This window comes from Protopterus annectens, chromosome 1.part2, assembly GCF_019279795.1.
Source record: "Protopterus annectens isolate FY-2018-M chromosome 1.part2, PAN1.0, whole genome shotgun sequence".
In the NCBI taxonomy this organism is placed as follows: Eukaryota; Metazoa; Chordata; order Ceratodontiformes; family Protopteridae; genus Protopterus; species Protopterus annectens.
Window position 1 is genome coordinate 1,241,324,266 of NC_056727.1, and position 12,188 is coordinate 1,241,336,453.

At 40.8% G+C, this 12,188-nt stretch overlaps 1 protein-coding gene across 1 annotated transcript in view; it reads left to right on the top strand.

The window, feature by feature from the left end:
• The window catches only part of LOC122792322 (nuclear receptor coactivator 7-like), a 1,388,015-nt gene that overhangs the window by 388,449 nt on the left and 987,378 nt on the right, over positions 1-12,188 (top strand). The gene's annotated exons all lie outside the window — the stretch shown is intronic.

Here is a 12,188-nt window from a genome sequence, read left to right on the forward strand (position 1 = left end):
AAAACCAAGTCCCAATCCTCCAAAGGCAGACGTCCTGTCTGGTGGACCCCAGCCATAAACAAACTATACAATAGAAGGAGGAAGCTACTACATGATAGAGCAAAATCCCAAAAAGGGAAGGCATCTCTGATCAGTATTAGCAAAAAACTACGGGCACTCATAAAATCGTCTAAGGCCAGCTTCGAAAGAATAATGGCACACGACACTAAGGATAATCACAAGGCTTTCTTTAGTTATGTTAGGAACCTGGGTGGGAATTCCCAGATATGCTCAGAATTAGTCCAAAATGACAAAAAATACACCGAACCCACAGACATTGCCAACATACTAGCTGACAGGTTCAGTGCAAACTTCTCCCCCCCTCCCCACCAAAAGGGCAAATATCTATCCCAGCAGAGTGCTGCCCCCCTGACATCTCAGATGCTCAGGTAAGAGCTGCCCTCTCCAAAGCAAAAAACACAGCATCAATGGAACCAGACGGTGTCCCGGGCTGCGTCCTACTTGAACTCCAAGAAGAGCTAAACCCAAACATAAAACTAAAGTTCAATCTCAGCCTTACTACAGGATATGTACCCAAATAGTGGCGTACAGCAACAGTGGTCCCTCTCCACAAAGGTGGTGCCTCAACAGATCCTGGAAACTATCGCCCCATAAGCCTGACTAGCTTGGTCTGCAAAGCTATGGAAAGGATCATCATGGACCTCATAAATAAAGATATTAGGGACCTACAGACACTGGATCCTACCTAGTTTGGCTTTGTTAAGGGCAGATCCTGCCTCTTAAATCTGGTTGATTTCTTTGAAACAGTCACTAAGGCCATTGACGAGGGGAAGGTGGTCCACACAGCCTACCTGGACCTCGCAAAAGCCTTCGATACAATACCCCACTCGGGCATTATAGATAAGCAAACCAGCTTAAATATAAACCCCTATGTCACTAGATGGGTTGCAAACTGGCTCAAGGACGGAACCCACATCTTTAGAATTGTTGGAGCCATGTCAGACTCCAAACCAGTTACAAGTGGCGTCCCACAAGGCTCAGTCCTGGGACCTCTCTTGTTCGGTATATATTTCTCGGAGGTACAGGCCAACACGGAAGGACTGTGGCTGACCAAGTTTGCAGATGACTGCAAACTGGGTGCCATAATCGACACTCCAGCCGACACAAGCATCCTCCAAAAGGGCCTCATAGAAACAGACAACTGGTGCCAGAGCCATGGCCTCAAGCTAAACGCCAAAAGTGTATAGTCATCCCTTTGGCAAAACAAAGTGCCACAAATTACCACATAGGTGGTAATCCATTAAGTACAGAAGAAGTAATTAGAGACCTGGGGACCCAAGTTGATAGCAATCTCTCATTTGACAACCACGTGGCCAAAGTGGTTAGAAAAACATTTTATATAGCCCACCTAATCATGAAATGATTCACATCTAGATCAGGGGAGGTCATCGTGCCTCTTTACTCATCCCTCATCAGGCCCATAATTGAGTACAATGCCCCTTTTGGGATGTACCTTACCAGACACCTGCAGCAACTGGAAAGACCCCAAAAGTACCTCACCAAGAGGATCAAAGGGCTCAAACAGATGCCATATGCTGCCCGGTTAAAGAAACTCCAGCTCTACTCAGTGGCATACCGCCTGCTCAGAGGCGATCTGTGCCTGACGTATAAAGCCATGTCCAACCCGGAATTAATGGACATGCTGCACCTCAGAAAATCCAAATCCCATCAAGCTACGAGCTCGAGAGACTTGAACCTCAGCACTGAAATAAATAGGACATGCTGGAGGGACAGATTCATAACCCAGAGGCTCCCTTCACTCTGGAATAAAATCCCACTCCAGGTTAGGCAGAGTCCCTCATTGACTCTCTTCAAGAGGAATCTTGATGAGTGGATGGGAGATCGTAGGTTTACCCCGGGTATCACTTCTGTGTCACTGTTAGACAGAGGCACAGTATACTAACCTCGAAAAAGGGCATAGCAAAATTATTTTAAAATGGGTGGCGAAAGCCAAACACACTCTGGCTAGGCTTATAAATGCCCTAGGGCAGATAGCCTAGTATGAACCTATGAACCTATATTACTCAAACATAAAGCATCCCTACAACTTAACATAATAACCCTCCCACCATACCTATTACCCAAAGAGCACATTCATAAAGTTTCCCTTATAAACAAACACATTCATAAACTGAGAAAACTAATAACCTCATGCATATCAAAACTAGCCCTAAATGGAGATATCCACCCCAACCCTGGCCCTACCATCTCCAACCCCAATCCTCATAATCAGACTAGAAACCACAACTTCTCCCATATTACAGCCAATAGAAAGCCAAATGACTTCCTTCTACTAAGCCTAAATATTAGAAGTATATCCAACAAAGTCCATGAACTCCATGCCACCATAGACTTGTACTCCCCAGATGTAGTCATCCTGACAGAAACCTGGCTAAAACCTCACATTACCAGTGAGCAAATACTCCCTACAGGTTATGGCATACTAAGAGTAGACCAGCTAAACAAGAAAGGAGGCGGTGTAGCTATAATATTTAAACAGCAACTAAACATCCAGATCTTAAAATCATCAGCTCCACAAATAGGCAATGAAGAAATAATATATACCAACCTCAAAATAAACCAAAACAAAAATATCAACATAATTGGATGCTACTTCCCACCTGGCCAAATCATCCCTCTACTAGAAAACCTCCTCAGCTGGTCTACCCACCATCTCCCCCAAGAAACTATCATTTTAGGTGATTTCAATATTGACTGGCAATCCTGTTCTGGCAACCATCCAAACCATCATGTAAACATTCATGGCTTCAACCAACTAGTCCAGTCGCCAACCAGGATAAATAAAAACTCCAGCAAGCACACTACCCTGGATTGGATACTAGTCAGTAAGAGCCCCCAGTCATATATACCAGGCTGCTTATCAGATAGCCTCAGTGATCACTCCCCAACATTCCTACTGAAAAAATACCTATACCAAGCTAAACCTGTCGTCTACCGTCAGATACTTAAAAAAATAAACTTTAACCCACTCACATTCATCTCATCCCTCAAAGAATGTAACTGGCATCCTCTAAAGTACCTCAGTCTAGATGATGCAGTTGAATTTTTTAATACTACCTTCCTGAACATCCTTAATTACCATGCCCCCATAAGATTCTCCAGAACCAAAGCACAACCCTCCCCATGGCTACAGAAAACCACTAAGTCAGAAATGAAAAACAGGGATAAAGCCTGGGAGCACTGGCGCAAAACCAAAACCCCCTCAACTAGACAGAAATTCCTAGAACTACGCAATAGAGTCAAAAAGCTAATACAACAGGACAAATTCCAATACTACCAGTCTGCCCTAGACTCCTCCGAACACAGCCCCAAACAATTCTGGTCCTCCATAAACTCCATGCTCCACCCAGGTAAAGTCAGTACCCCTCCTCCTAACATCCCTCACTCCTCAGAAAATATTGCTACCTCATTCAACACACACTTTACACAAACCATACTATCACTAGCTAAACAACACAACCCCCCTCCCTCCAACCCACACCTTCAACTACTAATCTCTCCACTGCCTTCTCTTTTTCTCCTGTACCTACCTCCAACATAAAAAAACTCTTAACTAAACTTAAACCCACCAAATTAGCAGCAGACAACCTCCCAAGTGAATACCTACAAATCGCAGCTGATGCTCTGGCCTACCCAGTATCCATCTTGATTAACCGATCTCTGTCAGAAAGTTATGTTCCCACACTGTGGAAAGTATCACATATAATTCCCCTCCACAAAGGCGGACCCTCCACAGAACTAACCAATTACCGCCCCATAGCTATTCTCTCTCCACTCTCCAAAATACTACAGAGATTCATACACTCTCAGGTCTCAGACTACCTCCTTACTAACAACCTCCTTTCCAATACTCAGCATGGTTTCCGACCAAACCATAACACCACCACTGCCTTACTCTCCTTTACTAACACTATCATTCAGCATAAAAACAATGGCTGTCTCTCCTCTGCTACTCGACATATCTAAAGCATTTGACATGGTCCCACACAAACAACTTATCTCTGTCCTCAATAACCTATCCTTCTCACAATCAGTCACCAACTGGTTTCAGAGTTACCTGTCTGACCGCCAACAATCCGTTGTATGGCAGAATGACATATCTCCCCAACTACCTGTCTCCATAGGGGTTCTCCAAGGATCCATCCTTGGACCCCTACTCTTCTCTGTTTTCACAAATAATCTAGCCTCTGCCACCACACATGGCACACTCATACAATACGCAGATGACTCAACCATCATCTGCTCAGCCCAGTCCCTACCCAAACTGCAAAAAGTCACACAGGAAGCCTTTTCCTCTGTTGAAACTTGGTTATCCGATGCCCAATTAATACTCAACCCAAACAAAACTAAACTACTCATCTTCCAACCCACCAAACATACTCAAAAATACTCTCACTTTAACATCACAGCAAAAGACAACACCACTATATACCCAAGTGAACACACCAAATTGCTAGGAGTGGAAATAGACAATAAACTAAAATTTGGCATATCCATGACCATAAAAAAAGTCCACAAAAAACTAGGAGCGTTATACAGAAATAAGCATCTTCTCACCAAAGCAGCAAAGATTTCAATAGCAAATTCCCACCTTATCTCCACCCTACTTTATGCCTCTCCAATATATACCAACCTAAGACAATGCGATCTAAACAAGCTAGAGACCTGCTACAACAAAATTGCCAAATTCGCCACAGGAGCATCCTACCGTAGTCTCCACTGTCTCTCACTTGCTGAACTGGGCAGGCTTGAACTCCCTCACCTCCTTCAATGGTATCAACTCTCACTCGCCCACAAACTAGTAAACCATCCACTAAATGTCCCATCCCTCCAGAATCTACTCCAACCCTATCACACCACCAGACCACTAAGATCCAGCAACAAAAATCACTTGCAGATCACTAAAGCCAATAACTCTGCTGGTGAAGCACTATTCTCTTGCACCATAGCAAATTATGGAATTCCCTCCCACCCACAATTACCTCCGTACCATCATTCACCCACTTCAAAACTTTACTAAAAGCGCACCTAAAAACATGCTGGCTATGCCCTTGCAACTCCCACTCTAATATCACCCACCCCATCCAACCACTACCTTTCTTTCCACTCCACTAACTACCTTGATTATAGCAAGCTCAGATGCTCATAAGCCTAGTACTTATACAGCAGGAACTTCTTATTTTAACATTTGTTAATGTCTGTTATGTACTTCACAGATAAAGATTCTAGTTGTCTACTGATGTACTATGTTCTTCATCTGTAAATATGTTGTAAGTAATTGCTATGTAAATTGTTAATCGCTATGTAATCCAATGTAACTACTGTCTGTTTATTTTAACTGTGGAGCTTTTCTTCCCGGGCCTCCGCTGAAAATGGACCTACGTCCAGTCAGACACTCCCGGTCAACAAATATAAATAAATAAATAAATAAATACTAATCTTCTTTGCAAAACGCCTGCATGCTTGACAAGTTTCTCATGATAAATGTAGGTATATAGCTTTTGGTTTCACCTATTTACCGGCTTTGTATTTTGTTTTGTTGTTAATTATGTAAATGATTATTTTTGTCTTATATTTTATGCTTTGTTGTTAACTATGTAAAATGTTATTTTTCTTGTTGTTCATTATAATGGAGCTTTTCTCCCCAGGCCACAACTGAAAATGGGTTTCTTACCCCGTCAGACTTTCCCAGTAACCAAATATTTAATAAATAAAATAACTAAATATCTATATAAGAAAGGAACTTGTATGCATCCTATATTGCAGTTAGCATATGAGTTGAGTGTTTTTGCTGACTGTGATGCAAAGAATATTGTATGTCTTGCTAACCGTATGATATGCTCTGCATATTATGTGGGTAAATCAAACAGAAAGCTCAAAGAGCATATAAGTGATCATCTCTTAGATATCAGAAGATTGATATTAATTAATGTATTATAAAACACATACATGATACTGATGAAACACATTATTTTAAACTTGCAGCTCTACAAGTGGAACATGAATGTATAATGGGCGATGATATAAGGAATGTAACTGAACACATAAGTAAAAATGGATTAATATGTTATGTGCAGGTGAATATCCAAGGCTCAATGGCTGTGTAAGCATTAAACCAGTGCTAAAAGTCAGGCACATTACAACATGAATGGATTAATTAATGACAGAGGTATATACAGATTTTTTTGAAATTGTATACTAAAGGTCCCATGCTGCTCATACCTCTTAACTGTCCAGAGTTTCCCAGAAAGTGCAGATTTTTGCCTCTTATTTTTGGTCTGTTCCTCATAAAATTTGTGGTTTTATGGCAAATCACAGAAGATTGAAGTCACTAAATAATAATAAATAATGACAGTCATTTGAGTTTGATACTTCATATCCTTCAGAAAATAAATAATAATGCAAAATCTGTGATTCTAGCAATTTTCTAAATTTATAGGGGCAATATATTAAATCTGTCCCTATTTTTGGGTCCTTGGCCCCCCATTATTTATGGCTTTGTCCAGATTTCTTGTATTGAGAGGCTGAAAGATATGACACTGTTACCCCTCTATGTCATTGATGCCCCACCCCCAAAATGGTAGTCCCACCTTCAAGCTGATACATGGACACTCAATACAAAATTACATAATCTGCAGCTGTGCACTGACTCAGAACACAATGATCATGCAGCCTCCTGTTTGGGATATTGTAACAGTTTAATTCAAAAAGTGCAGCAGTACAAGAAACACATGTGCCATAAAGTAAGCAATCCCACAGATGTCCATCTACAAGCTTAATTGGCATTTAGTAGCAGTGTTTAATTGGCAAGTGTATGAATCACATCAAGATAGCCAGTCCTATAGGACTCGTATAACAAACCTCACACATACAGCAAAAAAACTTGCCCTACTCCTTTGATTAGTATGTTGGGCTGTTGATACTCTGGTTTTGGTTCACTTAACTATATTAACAACCTAAAACTCTTGCAGCAAACAGCCCCTGGATAGTCCAGATCCAAGCACAACATGCATTAAGTATGCTACGTCATACACTCTTACCGATTTTCTTATCTACTCACTCAAACTATGAGTATCTTCAGCTGCGATACAATTCCAGACTGGTTTGTAATCAATACTGTCATAATAGTGTACCACACAATATCCAGGCCCCACAGCACCAGAGTAAAGTCCCTCAGCACAATATACTTGCAGACATTTACTCTTAAGTATTGTAGCATTTTGGGTTTGGTACACATAATGATGTCTGTGACAACGGGGGATACTGCCAGCACAGCTATCTGGAATTTTGTAAATAATTCTATGCCATTTGCGAGTATCTGCATGATTTATATAAGATGCTTGCATTACAAATGTATTAGAACTGTATGTCATGTGTATATCAAATGCTGATACAGAAGTGTGTGTTGAAAATGGTTTTGCAAAGTGCTGTTTGAATTGTAACTACAGTATGCCCTGCTGAAAGAGAGCAGACATGTACATGCACTATTCTGTTTAAATGTATACATTTTAACAGTGGAAACTAGAATACAGGAGGTTAACTTCAGAAAAAGAGCAGAAATTAAATTACTTTATGGCTACTCAATAAAAGATGGTATCTTTCAGTTTTCAGTGTGACAAGAGACAGAGTCTGTGCTGAGATGCTTTCTGTGTTGTCTTCAGAGTGAACTAATTACTACCTCTGAAAATATGAAAGAATGCAATTGTTTTATGACTACATGCATTTGCCAAAGATCTGAGGTCTACCTATTTAAACAGGTAGATGCTAAATACTGCCAAGTTTTCACCAGCGATAGAGTCAAATGACAAGAAATTATGTCATTCTGCAAGCTATCCCAGCAGTAATATTTGAGATATTAATTCGAGGAGTCTCTTAGTGAGACAGTGCTTTCTGCATTTTGTCTTGGACCTGACAAGAACCATTCATCACAACATCTCCCCTGAGTGATCTGTCTAGAGATATTTAAGTTTTGAGAGTACTTGCATATTTATTTGGTGGCACTGTGTGGGCCACTCCTAACAACCTTGCCCTTGGTCAAACTACCATTTGTGGTAATAGTAATATTAAACAGTAAGACTGAACACCCTTTGTTAAGGGCCTTAAAGTAGCTGATAAGGAGTTGGTTGGTGGCAGTGATAACTACCTTATAGTCTGAGCAAAAGGGGGCATAGCTTGTAAACCTGTGCCAGTCTTTCCCAGGTGTGTGTGTGTGTGTGTGTGTGTGTGTGTATATATATATATATATATATATATATATATATATATATATATATATATATATATATATATATATTGTTTACCAGGAAAGTCTGACTGGACACAGGTCCTTTTTCAGCAGAGACCCAGCAAAAATACAAAATTATAAAAGTAAAAGGAACAACTTATGTTATAAAAATAAAGTAAAATAAAATGCATTCATGCACACACATACACACACACACACACACACAAACACACACACACACACACACACACACACACACACACACACACACACACACACACACACCTGTCACTAAACAAGTGTATGAGTTTAAGTTTTATGCAGACTGTAGAACTAGTAACCTTGTAAACCTGGCTGTATATATTTCGTGTGGATGTTACTATGCTGGCAAAACAAACCATAGTCTGAAAGATTGTATTAAAGAACATATGTACAACATTAAAAGATGTGATAGGAATAATGCTTTGTATAGACATCAATTACCTGCTGGCACTGATCATATGTTTAAGTTTTTGGTGTTACAGATTTTTTATGTGAATATTAGAGGAAGTGATTTTAAAACTATAACTGAATGTTTGGAATGTAATTGGATTCTGGAGTTGCAGGCAGATAAAGGTATGAGGTTGAATGACTCTGTACCTTTAAAGCCTATTCTTAGATCACGTGGGCTGAATCATTGAGTTTGCAGCTTGGTATATTAGTAGGTGTGTAATTTGAATTTTATGGTTCTGAAGAAGTGCCAGGTGTTTGCTGTGAACATGCTTACCTTTTCTTTTTTGTTTGTGAATAAACGTCATTATTTATACTATGCTATGTCGGCTGCTCAAACATTTTGCATACATTTTTTATTTTTCTTCTTTTCGGTCAGCCTTGTCCACTATGTTTCGTTTTGTTTTAGATATGAAAAAAGACTTAACAATTGTGCCAGCAGGAGGGAAGCAGAATGTAAGAAAATACAACTGTTGTTGGTGGATCTTGATGCAGAAAAAGCATTTGACAGTAAGCTGGGAGTTTATGAGTAGGCCAATGGATTTTTTGCATTCCCTGATACAGTAATAAGGTTAATTAGGAGGATATATGAGGGATCACAGGCAAAAAAATAAAAGTGGGAGTATTCCTCTTTGATAAGTTATGTCTGAACAGGGGAACCAGACAGGGGTGTCCTCTTTCCCCATTTTTATTTCCATTATATTTAGAACCATTCAGAATGACAATACAAGCTCAGAAATTCAAGGATGTAATTGGTGTGGTATTCAAGAAAAGTTGACTTAATTTTTAGATGATATTATTTTGTACCTGATGAAACCAGAAAATGACATCTCAGTGGTGTGGAGCATTCTGAGACAGTTCTGTTTTTTTTTTTTTTTGTTTGTTTGTTTTTTTGGGGGGGCGATATAAAATTAATGAATATAAAACAAAGGCTATAGCTGTAAACTCTGTACCCACCCATAAATTGGTTCAGCAATACCCATACTTATCGGGACATGATAAAATTAAGTATTTAGGTGTATGGGTTAAAAAGGGCACTGTTATGGCAGCTACAGGAAACTACGTTCCCTCATAAAGTCATCCAAGGTTGGCTTCGAAAGAAAAATTGCCATGGACTCCAAAGATAACCACAAGGCATTCTTTAGCTATGTCAAGAATCTAAGTGACAATTCTCAGATCTGCTCGGAGTTAGTGCAGAATGGCACAAAATACACTGAACTGACCGATACAGCCAACATCCTGGCAGACAGGTTCAGTGCAAACTTCACCCCCCTCTCACCCCCAAAAGGGCCCATAACTATACCAGAAGAATGTAGTGCCCCTGAAATCACAGACACTCAGTTTAAAACTGCCCTCTCCAAAGCCAAAAACACAGCATCAATGGGAACAGACGGTGTCCCAGGCTGCGTCCTACACAAGCTCAAAGATGAACTAACCCCTCACCTAAATACACTGTTTAAACTCAGCCTCTCCACAGGCTATGTGCCCACAGAGTGGCACACAGCAACGGCTATTCCGCTCCACAAAAGTAGAGCCAAAACGGACCTCAGGAACCATCCTGACTGATTGGTCTGCAAAGCTATGGAACGCATCATCATGGATCTCATTAACAGAGACATTGGAAACCTCCAAACACTGGACCCTATCCAGTTTGGCTTTGTTAAGGGCAGATCATGCCTCCTAAATCTGGTGGACTTCTTTGAGACAGTTACCAAGGCTATAGATGAGGGAAAGGTGGTCCACACAGCCTACTTAAACCTCGCAAAGGCCTTTGATACCATTTTCTATTCAGGTATTATAGACAAGCTCACCAGCCTGAACATAAACCCCTACATCACGAGATGGGTTGCCAACTGGCTCATGGACAGAACCCACATGGTAAGAGTTGCGGGAGCTAGGTCTGACTCTAAACCGGTTGCAAGTGGCGTTCCCCAGGTCTCAGTCCTAGGACCCCTCCTGTTTGGCATATACTTCTCAGAGGTACAGGCAAGCACAGGAGAACTATGGCTGTCCAAGTTCACAGACGACTGCAAACTAGGGGCTATAAATGACGCTCTGGCTGACACATACATCCTCCAAAAGGGTCTCACTGAGACGAATACCTGGTGTCAAAACCATGGCCTCAAGCTAAATGCCAAAAAGTGCATAGTCATCCCCTTTGGAAAAAACAAAGTACCCACAAACTACCACATAGGTTTTAGCCTCCTGAATACAGAAGAAGTAATAAGGGATCTGGGGACCCAAGTAGATAGTAACCTCTCCTTTGATAATCACATTACCAAAGTGGTTAGAAAATCCTTCTATGTGGCCCACCTAATCACAAAATGGTTTGCATCCAGATCGAAAGAGGTCATTGGGCCCCTCTATGCATCACTCATCAGACCCATCATAGAGTACAATGCCCCATTTGGGATGTACCTTACAAGACACCTGCAACAACTGGAAAGACCACAGAAGTTCCTCACCAAGAGGATCATTGGCCACAAGCAGATACTCTATGCAGCTCGACTGAAGAAACTCCAGCTGTACTCAATTGCATACCGCCTACTCAGAGGTGATCTCTGCATGACATACAAGGCCATGTCAAACCCAGAATTGATGGACATGCTCCACCTAAAGAAAACCATATCCCCTCGAGCCACACGCTCCAGGGATCTAAACCTCACCACAACAATAAATAGGACTTGCTGGAGGAATAGATTCCTGTCCCAGAGACTTCCCATGCTCTGGAAGAAGATTCCAGTCTACATTAGGCAGAGCTCCTCGCTAACCCTCTTCAAGAGAAACCTTGACAAGTGGATGGGAAACAAAAAGTTTACCCCAGGGATCACTTCATTGGCTCTGCTGGACAGAGGCACAGGGAACTAATCTAAGGAGGTGGCGAAAGCCAACACATTCCGGCTAGGCTTATAAATGCCTTCGGGCAGATAGCCTAGTACCTACCTATGATCCTATGAACCTATAAGGATATGTGGGAAGAGACTAAACAAAAAAATAATAGAAAAATTGAGAAGCTGGAAGCATTATGCATATGGATAGCAAGATATAAGCAGTAAAAATGTTTTAGTCCCTTTAATTTTATAGACAGTTCAGGCATATTTTTATCAACCACATGAGAAGTCGTGGATAGTAATTAATAAAGAGTTGAAGGTTTTAATCTAGGAAGTGAAGAGGGCAGGAGTCAAGTGGGATAAGTTGATTCTTTCAATAGAACAAGGAAGTATAGGATTATCTGATTTGAAGGAATACTCCAGAGCTACACAGATAAGACTCTTTTACATAACACAAGAGGACAGCTACAGTTTAGAGTGGAAAAGGATGATGATGAAGCAGGGGGTAAATTCAAGAAATAAAGAAAGAATGGGATTTTGGATGCAGCTCCTTAAGGAGAATA